Source organism: Strix uralensis, chromosome 9, assembly GCF_047716275.1.
Source record: "Strix uralensis isolate ZFMK-TIS-50842 chromosome 9, bStrUra1, whole genome shotgun sequence".
NCBI classification, from domain to species: Eukaryota; Metazoa; Chordata; class Aves; order Strigiformes; family Strigidae; genus Strix; species Strix uralensis.
The window spans coordinates 27872604-27882881 of record NC_133980.1 but is presented as its reverse complement, the minus strand read 5'-3'; positions in this window follow the sequence as shown (position 1 = coordinate 27882881).

Genomic DNA, 10278 nt, shown 5'->3' with positions numbered 1-10278 from the left:
CCTGTGTGCTCAGTGCCTCCCCCACATTAACACACATACCTACACCACCCCCACCTCCCTTCTGACCTCTCAGCAAACGCTCAATGTGCCGTCTCTGGACCATAACTCCTTGCACACATTCAATCCCTAACCCGACCTCATTTCATGGCACAGCACCTTTACTCTCTCAGCCTACGTGTCTATTGCCTGTAAAATGCCCAATTTCTTCTTCCAACTTACTGCCAGGAACACCCTATGTGCTGAACCAAGCCAACAAACTGAAATAACATTCAAGAAATTTCCCAGCGAGTACACATTCTCATATACACCACCTTGTATCGCATCCTCTGCCAAACACAGAGTGTCCTGAACACGCTCATCTCAACCCTTCCAACTTTATCTTGTGCTGCTCTGGCTGTTATGCAAGGAACTTACGTGACACTCGACATCCAAAGAGTTTTACCAGTGTTGTCTAATTTCTGGGATATATTCCTTCAGGGTATTGTGCATGAGCTGGATTCTGCAGCTGCCCTCGGTAGTGTTCCAGGACCAAACCTCAGTATCCCCATCAACGACATTAGCCTGTGCTATTCTTACATTCCCTGATAGAGCTAAATAAGTAGGTTTGGATTCCATCTAAGAACAACTGCAATCCTAGCAAGACAGATAATACAAACTCTCTAGAACTGCAAGTAAATCTTACTCTTGAAAATTATGGTAACAACTGAATAATCAAACATGAAATTGCAAGAGTAGGAAGACTGACTAGTCATACCCTTTTGACCAGAGGAAGCCCATAGTGCTTTTTTTCCCCCCTATTGCTAGCTTATCTGCTCAATTTGACTTTTCTTCTAGTCAGACCCTTGAGTTGAGGGTCCACATTTCTAAATAGTGCAGTCCAAGAAGCAGATATAACTTTTCCTACCTCTGTTGATTGTTTCTTCTAGTCTATCAGCATCACAGTTCTGGAGAATGAGTCCTGCTATCCAAACAGACTGAGTTAGGTCCTCAGCTGTTTGTAATCACCAGGGCAAATAGAGTGGTAAAACTAGACCTTAGGGTCCTGAGTGCACCAACAGGCTCTGCAACCTCTTCCCCCTGCCCCCAGGGGTTTGGGTGCTTGCCAGTGCATCAGGCCAGCTCTGATGTGGTGCAGCTGTGTGACCTTGGATCAAGCTGCTGAGAAACAGCCAAGCTGTGAGAAGTTTCATCTGGGCCCTCTCTGCTGTGCCTTAGGAGCTGCCTTTAAGCACAAGACCTTGCCCTTTCCTGAGCTACGCTGCATCTGGCCTGCTGACTTCTTTGACCTTGGACCTGCCTCATTGCTGTGGACTTCTGGCAGTCACTGGGCTCACCCTCGTAACTGCTGCTGGACCTGCTCTGCTCTTCTTGTTCAGGTACTGTGGGACCGTGTTTCTTATCAGTGACGATATTGCCCCTGCCTGCTTTGCTCTCACCTTCCCGGCTCACCTTCCCCTCTGCAGTAGCTGCCTTTGCTGCTCCCTGCTACTAAAAGCCTTGGGGCACAAGTGTTCTTACTGCTCATCTATCTCTCCAGCCAGTGGTATGTGCTTAATATTGAACAAGCCCTGAAACACTCAATAAACTATTTCATATGCCAGTGGAAGTAACCTTCAGTAGCCATCCCCTCTCTTCTGCTGGGAGAGTGGCAGAAAGAAAAGCTTAATGTGTAATTCCTCTCACATGTCCAACTGCTGTGGTTTTATTTCTACTTCCATGCCATGTCTTTCACCTCCCTGGACCCATCTGCCTTGGGAGACCATTTTAAGAGACCTGTGTAGGAAGCAAAGACTCTTCTTCAAATTGGTGAAGAACAGCTAGTATTTCCAGAGAGGTAAAAGGGGGAGGGGAGCATACAAAAGAGGACAGATGGGGCACTTATTTAGAAAACTTAATGCAAACACTACTTTAAAAAAAAAAAAAAAGGGCAAAAAGTTTTTTAAGTGCTTTTTTGGTGTCTGAAAATCAGTTCAACATTTCAAACCTGGTGCTGTCACAACATACCAAATTCCTTGGTGTTGGACAGCAAACAAGTTGCTTCTCTTCACTCTGGAGGTTACAGACTCTGGTAGTGCTGTATCTTTAAGGGAAAATATCAACTGAGAAGAAAAAAAAATACTGGTCACCACCTATACTGCTTCTGAATGCTTGGACATGAAGAAACTGGTGGGGTTTTGTGTTGTTTTGTTAGGGGGTTGTTTGGGTTTTTTCCCCTCTGAGAAATAGAAGACAAATGGCAATGGCAAACTTGCTTCTCATTGCTTTCTTGTTTGACTTGACGTATGTTTCCTTCTGTGTCATTGCATTTTGAATATTGTGAAAAGAGAGGCAGGATAAGACTGGAGTGATTGTAACAGTTCTGACATAGTCAGGGATGCCTGTGTTTTCTGGGCTGATGTTATTAATGAATTAACAAAACAAATGTTAATAAATATGAAATCACAGTAACTACAGAAGAAAGGAACAACAACAAACCTCCCCACAGCTTCTAAGAAAGATGAAGACTGAATTTTGCCAAAAAGCAAGCTGAAGATTGTTAGCATTACTCTGCCAAGCCTGGGGGCCTTTCTGTTAAGTGATCCATGGCTACCTGCTCACCCTCGTTACCATCCCAACGAGACACAGCTGCAGGGACCTCTCCTGCAATACAAGCACCATCAATTAACTTGTCTGTGCCTTTTTTTATTTTTAATTCCCACTCCATTTTGTCTCATGGGATTGTCCTTTTAGTTTTGTAACCCCCAAATATCTGAGGGGGCGTCCAACTGTGACATAGCATCAGAATCCTGGTAAAACAGAGCACACTGGCACCCCCAGTCCATTGGTTTTGCCTCATTTTATATTCATGAATGAACTGTAGACTTTGCCATTATAACAATTTTTTTCCCTCTGTGTTCAAAAGTGTTCTTGTATGTTATTCCAGAGTGGTCACATTTTCTAAAAGGTATTCCAGCTGCTTATTAATCTCCTATCGACATCTCTCTGAGAATTGTTATCTTTGATTTGAGAAGTTCATGCCTACAATGCCACGTCTAGGGACATCCTATTTTCACAGATTACAGGAGTGGCTGCGATGGCCCTTTCGTTCAGGTACACATTCACGTAGGAAGAAGTGAATTCCTGCTTTTTTTATTGGGGTCTATTTTTGCAAGAAGCCTTTTTTGGGGAAAAAAAGGCATCTACATCATCAAGCTTGAGACCGGGAGTAGTGCCGTACAATTTGTATCTTTATTGGTGCAGAGGAATTCCCTGTTCTAAGCCAGAAATTTTCTTACGCTGTGGTTGAACGTAGGAATATACAGTGCTGTACAAACAGTTTTATAATAATGTTTGTTAGGTCCACCAGTTCTTTGCAACTGTGTGGGGTTTTGTGTTTGGTTGGTCGTTTTGTGGTTTTTGTTGGTTTTATTTTTTTTAACTATCTGCTGCTTTTCAGAAACACCCAGCAAATAAACAAGAATCTATTTCTGTTTTGTATTCGCAAGGACTTGAGAATGAATATTCCCCAACAATTTCAAGGTCACTGGGATCTCAGTACAAAAACCACCCACTAAGTCACTATTGTTAAGGGTTTTGCTTATTGTTCTCTACAAGACAGTCACCCACAATTCACTTACTTCATTTGGGTGATATGTTTAAAGGGAATTTTCATAGGCTGCATTTGTAGGACATGTTCCCTGGCATTTATTATTCAGCAGAGCTTTCTCCTTTAGTTCTCCCAGCACTTTACCAGTCTGAAACAGGCTAGTGGGTGTAGCTGCAATAGCTTCTCTCCAGCTGTGCGAGCATGCCTGGCCTAATAATTGTTCTATTTGAATCAGCATCAAGTACGGTCATGCATTTTGCATATCATATTAGATCTTTGGTAATCAAGTTCCTCCTGTTGTTATTAAATTGTGTAGGTATAAGCAGAAGTCATGGGGTACATCTGTGGAACTCTTAAGTTCTGTCAGATGAGACCAATTCCTCCTTTTTTCCAGAACTGGCCTGAAAGCTGTTACCAGATGCTAGACATGTTCCATGTCGATCTATTTTATATTTACAAAAGTACCCATTTCAGTTATTTTTCTTCCTTATAGTGGTATTTACATGAACTGTGTGAGTAGACTTTATATTGTGGCTAATATAAAAAATCTGTTTACCTTGCCTTTCAAATGTGTCACAAAAGAGATTTCTAACACACACATTAGAAGCAGAAGGGTATTGGTAGAGCTCACAGCAGTCCATCTCCTCACTAAAGCTGTTTCTTTTTTTCTGGTGTTGCCAAACAAAGAAATTAAAGTTCCTCCAGACTTCCCTCCCTGGACATAGTACCATAAATCCAAAACCAACCGTTGCTTGTTTAGGCTGGGGGTTTTTGTTGTTTTCTGTGCATGCCAGGAAAATCACAGGTCCTCTATCAATTCAGATGAAGTACCACTTTACTGCTGTTCTAGCTCTTACATGTGCTAGCCAGCTCAGGATGATGACTCTTTCCAAATTACATAGCAAGAGCTCAAAATTAATTTGGACAACTTATTAAATTATAATGGGTTGGAGGGGGTGGGGGGTGTGAGCAAATTCTGCATTTGCATAAGAGCTGGCCATTGAATTTTGTGTCCAGGAGCATCATTCCTTTCCTCTTTGGTCATCTTCCCAACCTCCCCTTGAGCTGTGAGGTTGAGAAGTACTACAGAAACTTGCACAGGGAGCCCCTCTTTCAAAAAAATAGATTGTTTTTAGCTCGATGGTTTGTTTTATTATTTATGCAGGGATATTCTGACCTCTCTCCCTTGGGTCTTAGTTGTAAATGAGATAGAAAAACTGCTGGAAAACACTGGGCTTACTTCTTTTCTTGACTGCCTCGTTCCCCATCCAGGCAAATAAGTATTACTGTGACTTCCTAAAGGTGACTTCTTAGATCCACGTGTCCTCTGTGTGGCTTTTCTTTGACCAAAGCATTCCCGGTGTTCTGTAATGAAAAATCTTCTGCCTGATGACAGATAGATTGTTAATCCCCTTGCTGCTTTTTCTTGTCTTGAAGCTGGAAGACTACAAATGCCTTTTTCAATAGATACTTTGTAGTTACTCCCCTGACAAATACTTTATCTTCACTCGGAGGTCTTCTGACAGGCTTTTTTGAGAAACCAGTACAGACCGATTATTTTACTGTATCAGAAAAAGAATATAAAGTTATTTTTTTTTAAAAAAAAAGTAATACCAGTATTTGACTAAAATATGCAATTCAGAGAATATCTTACCGAGACAATCTCATGTTGTACAGCATGTCTGACATGATCACAGCAGTCACTTCCAGCTTTAGTATCTATGAATCCAGTTTTGGCTTTGTATCTTGTCTGAGATCTGCTTATTTTTGTGAGTCCCCAGCTCATCTCTGGTCTGCAGTGTGAGTCTTGGGCTTCCAGGAGCGAAGGAGTTTTTGTCAGAACAGGACTCTCACTTCAGTTTGGTTTGGAACAGCACAAAGCCAGTAGAGATGATCTGGGATTAGCGCTAAATATTCAAGCTGATTCTGAGCCAAACTGCTAATGTAGAAATACTGGTTCAGCTCTGCATGTATTCCAGTTTAATTTGGGTTTAGAGAGAATGCTACTGCACGTACTTTTCTGGGAACAAGAATCTACCTCTTATACACCTGAGTTACCCCTCTGATTTAACAGAGCGACCGACATTGATGACCTTGGGCTGTTCCTTACAGGAATACAAATTGATGATGGAACTGGTTTTTACTGACTCCTTCTGTTTACCAAAAATATACACAAATTACTATTTGACTGAACATGGGAAAAATGAATAGCAGGAGACTGTTTTCTCATGGAGTCCTCTTGTAACTGGATTTAGCCTCAAAATATTTTCTCCTCTTTCACTGAATTGCATTGTGGGGGTTTCTTGAGAAACTGCCCAGAGAACTTTTGCTTTCTGTTGCATCTCCGAGACAATCTCTAGTTTAACAATTCCAGCAGCATAGGACTGTAAGAATGACTGGGTCAGAACTAAATCCAGTATCCTGCTTCCAAAAGTGGGCAATAACAAATAGGTAGGGAACACTAATAATATTGTAAGCATATAGTGTTACTTTCCTAGCATAGTTTTCCAGCAATTTGTGTCTCAGGGACCTCCAAAGACAGCAGCGACACCTTTGCATTTTATAGTGTTAGACAGATTTCTCCTCCATTGGTTTGTCCAGGTGCTTTCCAGACCCTTTTGGCACACACGGTATCTACCCTATGGTAAGTAGTTCCTTAGTTCAGCCATGTGATGTGGAGAAGTACCTCTGGAACAGCTCATCCATCTGCCTGTTCCAGCTGAAGCCTGTAATGCTTGTGTGTTGGAACAACTGGTAACCAGTCAATTCCCAGCCACCCCTTTCATGCCGCTCCTGATTTTGCAGGTGTCCATCATTCTACCTCAGCTGTCCCTTTTCCAGGCTGAGGACTATTCATTTGCTTCTTATCTAGAAGTCACTTCATACACTCAAGTCAACTCAATTCTTTTCTCTATCTGTCTTTCTGGGTGTATATATATATGTATATACACTAGAGAATATATAAATCATATATGCATATCTCATTTTCAAGAGTGGGGCACAAAGTGCGATGGAAGACCGGAACTGCGTGCAGTATTAGAGATGCAGATCTGTTCTGTGGCATAATGTTTTCTGTTTTGTTCTCTTTTGTAATAATTACTAGTATTCAGTTTGCTTTTTGACTGCTACTTGTTTAGTCTGGAGAAGAGGAGGCTGAGGGGAGACCTCATGGCCCTCTACAACTCCCTGAAAGGAGGGTGCAGAGAGGGGGGATGAGTCTCTTGAGCCAAGGAACCAGTGCCAGGACAAGAGGGAATGGCCTCAAGCTGCGCCAGGGCAGGGTCAGACTGGCTCTTAGGAAGGATTTCTTTGCAGAAGGGGTTGTTGGGCGTTGGAATGGGCTGCCCAGGGCAGGGGGGGAGTCCCCATCCCTGGAGGGGTTGAAGAGTCGGGTTGACCCAGCGCTGAGGGATCTGGTGGAGTTGAGAACGGTCAGTGTGAGGTTAATGGCTGGACTAGAAGATCTTCAAGGTCTTTTCCAACATAGATGATTCTGTGAAGACTGAATTGATGTTTTTCAGAGATATTGCGAACTTGTTCCTTTTGGTAACAGACAGTTCAAGGGTCCAACATGTATGTATTCTTGGGATTGTTTTACCCCAGTGCATCTCTTGGCATCTACCTGAATTTCAACTCTCTTCACTCTGTGAGGTCCTTCAGTGATTCTTCAGTCAAGGATCATAACTCTTGTTAACCAGATCACTTGGTCTCAGCAGGAACTTACACCCTACTAAGTCCCTTTTCCAGATCTTTCACAGTTGTGAGGAACAGAATAGGTCCCAACTCAAAGAACAGAAGATGTCCCAGCTCAAGAGTTCATGGGACTTGCTGGTAAAATTGTTTCACTGTGAAAAATTTACTTTTCACTCTTTACTTCCTAAACAACTGTTCATTCATGACAGGACTTTCCTTTTAATCTAATGGCAACTTAGTTTCAAGAGCTTCTAATAAGGAACATTCTCAGAGGCCTCTGGAAATCCGAGTAATTACATGAACTGAGTCTCCTGTGCGTATGTTTGACTTCATTAAATAAAGACACTAGATCTTCATGGCATGAATTTCTGTACAAAACCTGTGTCAACTCTTCCCCAATATGTCCTATTTATTTAGATGTTCACTAATACTGGTTTTTGGTTGGGTGTGAGTTTTGGGTTTGTTTGGTTTGGTTTTTTTTTTTTTTTTCCTATTTTGCTTTGTAATTCATATTGGATTTACAGGTTTATAGTTTTCTTAAATCCCATACTGCCTGCCTTAAAAACTGGCATTGCAATAGCCACCTGTCATGAGTTTTAAGCAAGAGACTTGATATTTAGGCTAGTTCATCTCTGAATTATCTTATAACACTGAGGTGAAAACAGCTTGGTCTTGGAGACTTGTTAGTATTAGTGTTAATGCTTTGTTCTATAACTTAATCTTCTACTCTTCAGGGTGAAACAGAACCTCCAATGTATCCCTTCATCAAATAAAAAACCAGGGGGTTTTGGCACAGAAATCTTCTCAAGTTCCTTTGCACTAAAATCAGATGTAAAACAAAACAATTTTTTTTCCTGCTATGGTTGTATAGTCTCAGAGTAATCCTTTAATCTTGATTTGTCTCATTGCCAGATTCTCTGGCATGCTTCCTTTTCCTCATGTATTTGAAAAAGCATTTACTAGTTTTCATACTTCTAGCAAGTTGTTCCTAAAAGTATTTTTTGGACTCTTCACTCTGTTTTTCACATGTGACCTGCAACAGTTTACAATTCTGTTTTCCCCTATACTTCTATGTTGGGCAGAACTTCAACTATCTGAAGAATGCCTTCTTGCTTCTAGTAACTCCCATTGCCATGCTGTTGAGGCGTGCCAAATTTCTCTTCCAGGATGGGGTCTTTTTGAAACCTCTCTGTTCCCAGAACGCAGACTTCTAACCTTTTTTTGCATGTGACCCATGTTCTGAATGGTCATTAAAATTTCTAAAGTCGCAGAATTGCTTTTCACATTGATTAAGTATCATTCAGGCTGGCTACAACAGCTTCTTCATTAAAAATAAATCTGCAGCATACAAGTATTTCCCACTGAGGACAGTGGAGGCTTTTGCTTCAAACATCTCCTGTTGCCTGTTTCCTGCTTGGGCTATTTCATGGTCAGTGAGAACCTCCACTTCCTGGTTTTTGACGGACCCTGACTGGGGAGTGTCAAGTGCCTATTTAGCCACTGCAGAGGAGCAGCTATCTTGCAGATAAGCAGGAATGCAGCTAACGTCTGGCACTTACTCTGGCTGGGGGCTGAAACAGTCTCATGCTGGGTAGGGTGTGGGCTGAGGTATGCAATGTCTTCCTTGTCTTGGTCTTCACTGACAAGATCTCCCCAGGCCTGTGTGCCTACAAGCAGGGTTCAAGGAGAGGGACTACCAGTAGTGGAGGATGATTGCATCAGCAGTCACTGAGAAAGTTTGACATGTACAGTCTGGGCGACCAGACAGGATGACCTAAGTATGCTGAGAGAGCTGGCAGGTGTCATAGCGAGGCTACTATCATCTCTGAAAGCTCCTGAAGGTCAGGGGAGATCCCCAATGACTGGGGAAAGGCTGGGGTTACACAGAAAGAGTGGGGAGCATGATCTGGGGGACTGTAAGGCAGTCAGCCTCAATTTGGTCTCTGAGGAAAACCATGAAGCAAGTCTTCTTGGATGCCTTTTCTGGGCACATGAAGAAGGTGATTGGGAATAACCAGCATAGATTAACCAAGGGTAAATTGTGCCCAACCTCAGTACCTTCTAGTCATGTCAGTATCTAGTCATGTCAGTACCTTCTAGTGATGAGATGACTAGTTCTGTGGAGGAGGGAAGAGCAGTGGATGTCATCTGCCTTGAATTGGGCAAAGTTATTGACAGGATCTCTTACCGTACAGCTGTATCCAGGCTGGGACATCACGGTGAGGAGGGACAGCATGATGGTGAGGGGCTGTAGCACTTGCCCCAGGAGGAGAGGTTGAGGGTCTGGCCTTTGTTAGCCTGGAGAAGAGAAGACTTTGGGGACACCTCTAATAGCTGCTTTCCGGTACTAAAGAGCCTGTGTCTGTCGCCTCACTAACCTCTCTTCATTGAAGTGCATAGTCAGAAGACGAGAGGCAGTTGTCCTAAACTGAAACAGGGCAGGATGCTTCTTAATAGAAGGGGTAGGAGGTGAATTTGTTTCCCCATGAGGCCAGTCAAGCACTGAAACAGTGACTGGAGAAGGTGTGCCAGCCTCTGTCCTTGCAGACTTTTTAAGATCCAACTGACAAAGCCCTGGGAAAACTGGCGTGAATTCAGCGTTGACTCTGAGTAGGAGGCTGGACTGGAGCCTGAGAGCCCTTCCAAACTGAATTATTATATGACAGCTTGTGTATGCGATGTAATCCAAGAACTTCCATCCTTGAATATTCTTCTTCAGATTTACCCTTGTGATATCTACAGGGCCATGCTCATGTCTTTCTTTGTTCTTAGCACATGGACACGTATGGCAATGTTTACCTAGCGCTACTGCCGTTCTTTTCAACCGACCCGTTATTTCTTGGTGGTCAGCATCCGAGATGGACTACAGGGGTAACAAATGATCTGGTATACAGATGGTTTGCCAACCAGAGAACTGCCTGGGAACTGATGACATCCCATCCGTCTCTGGATTGCAGACACGCTGCGGGTAGGTCACTTGGTCAGTGCCCAAACACCCC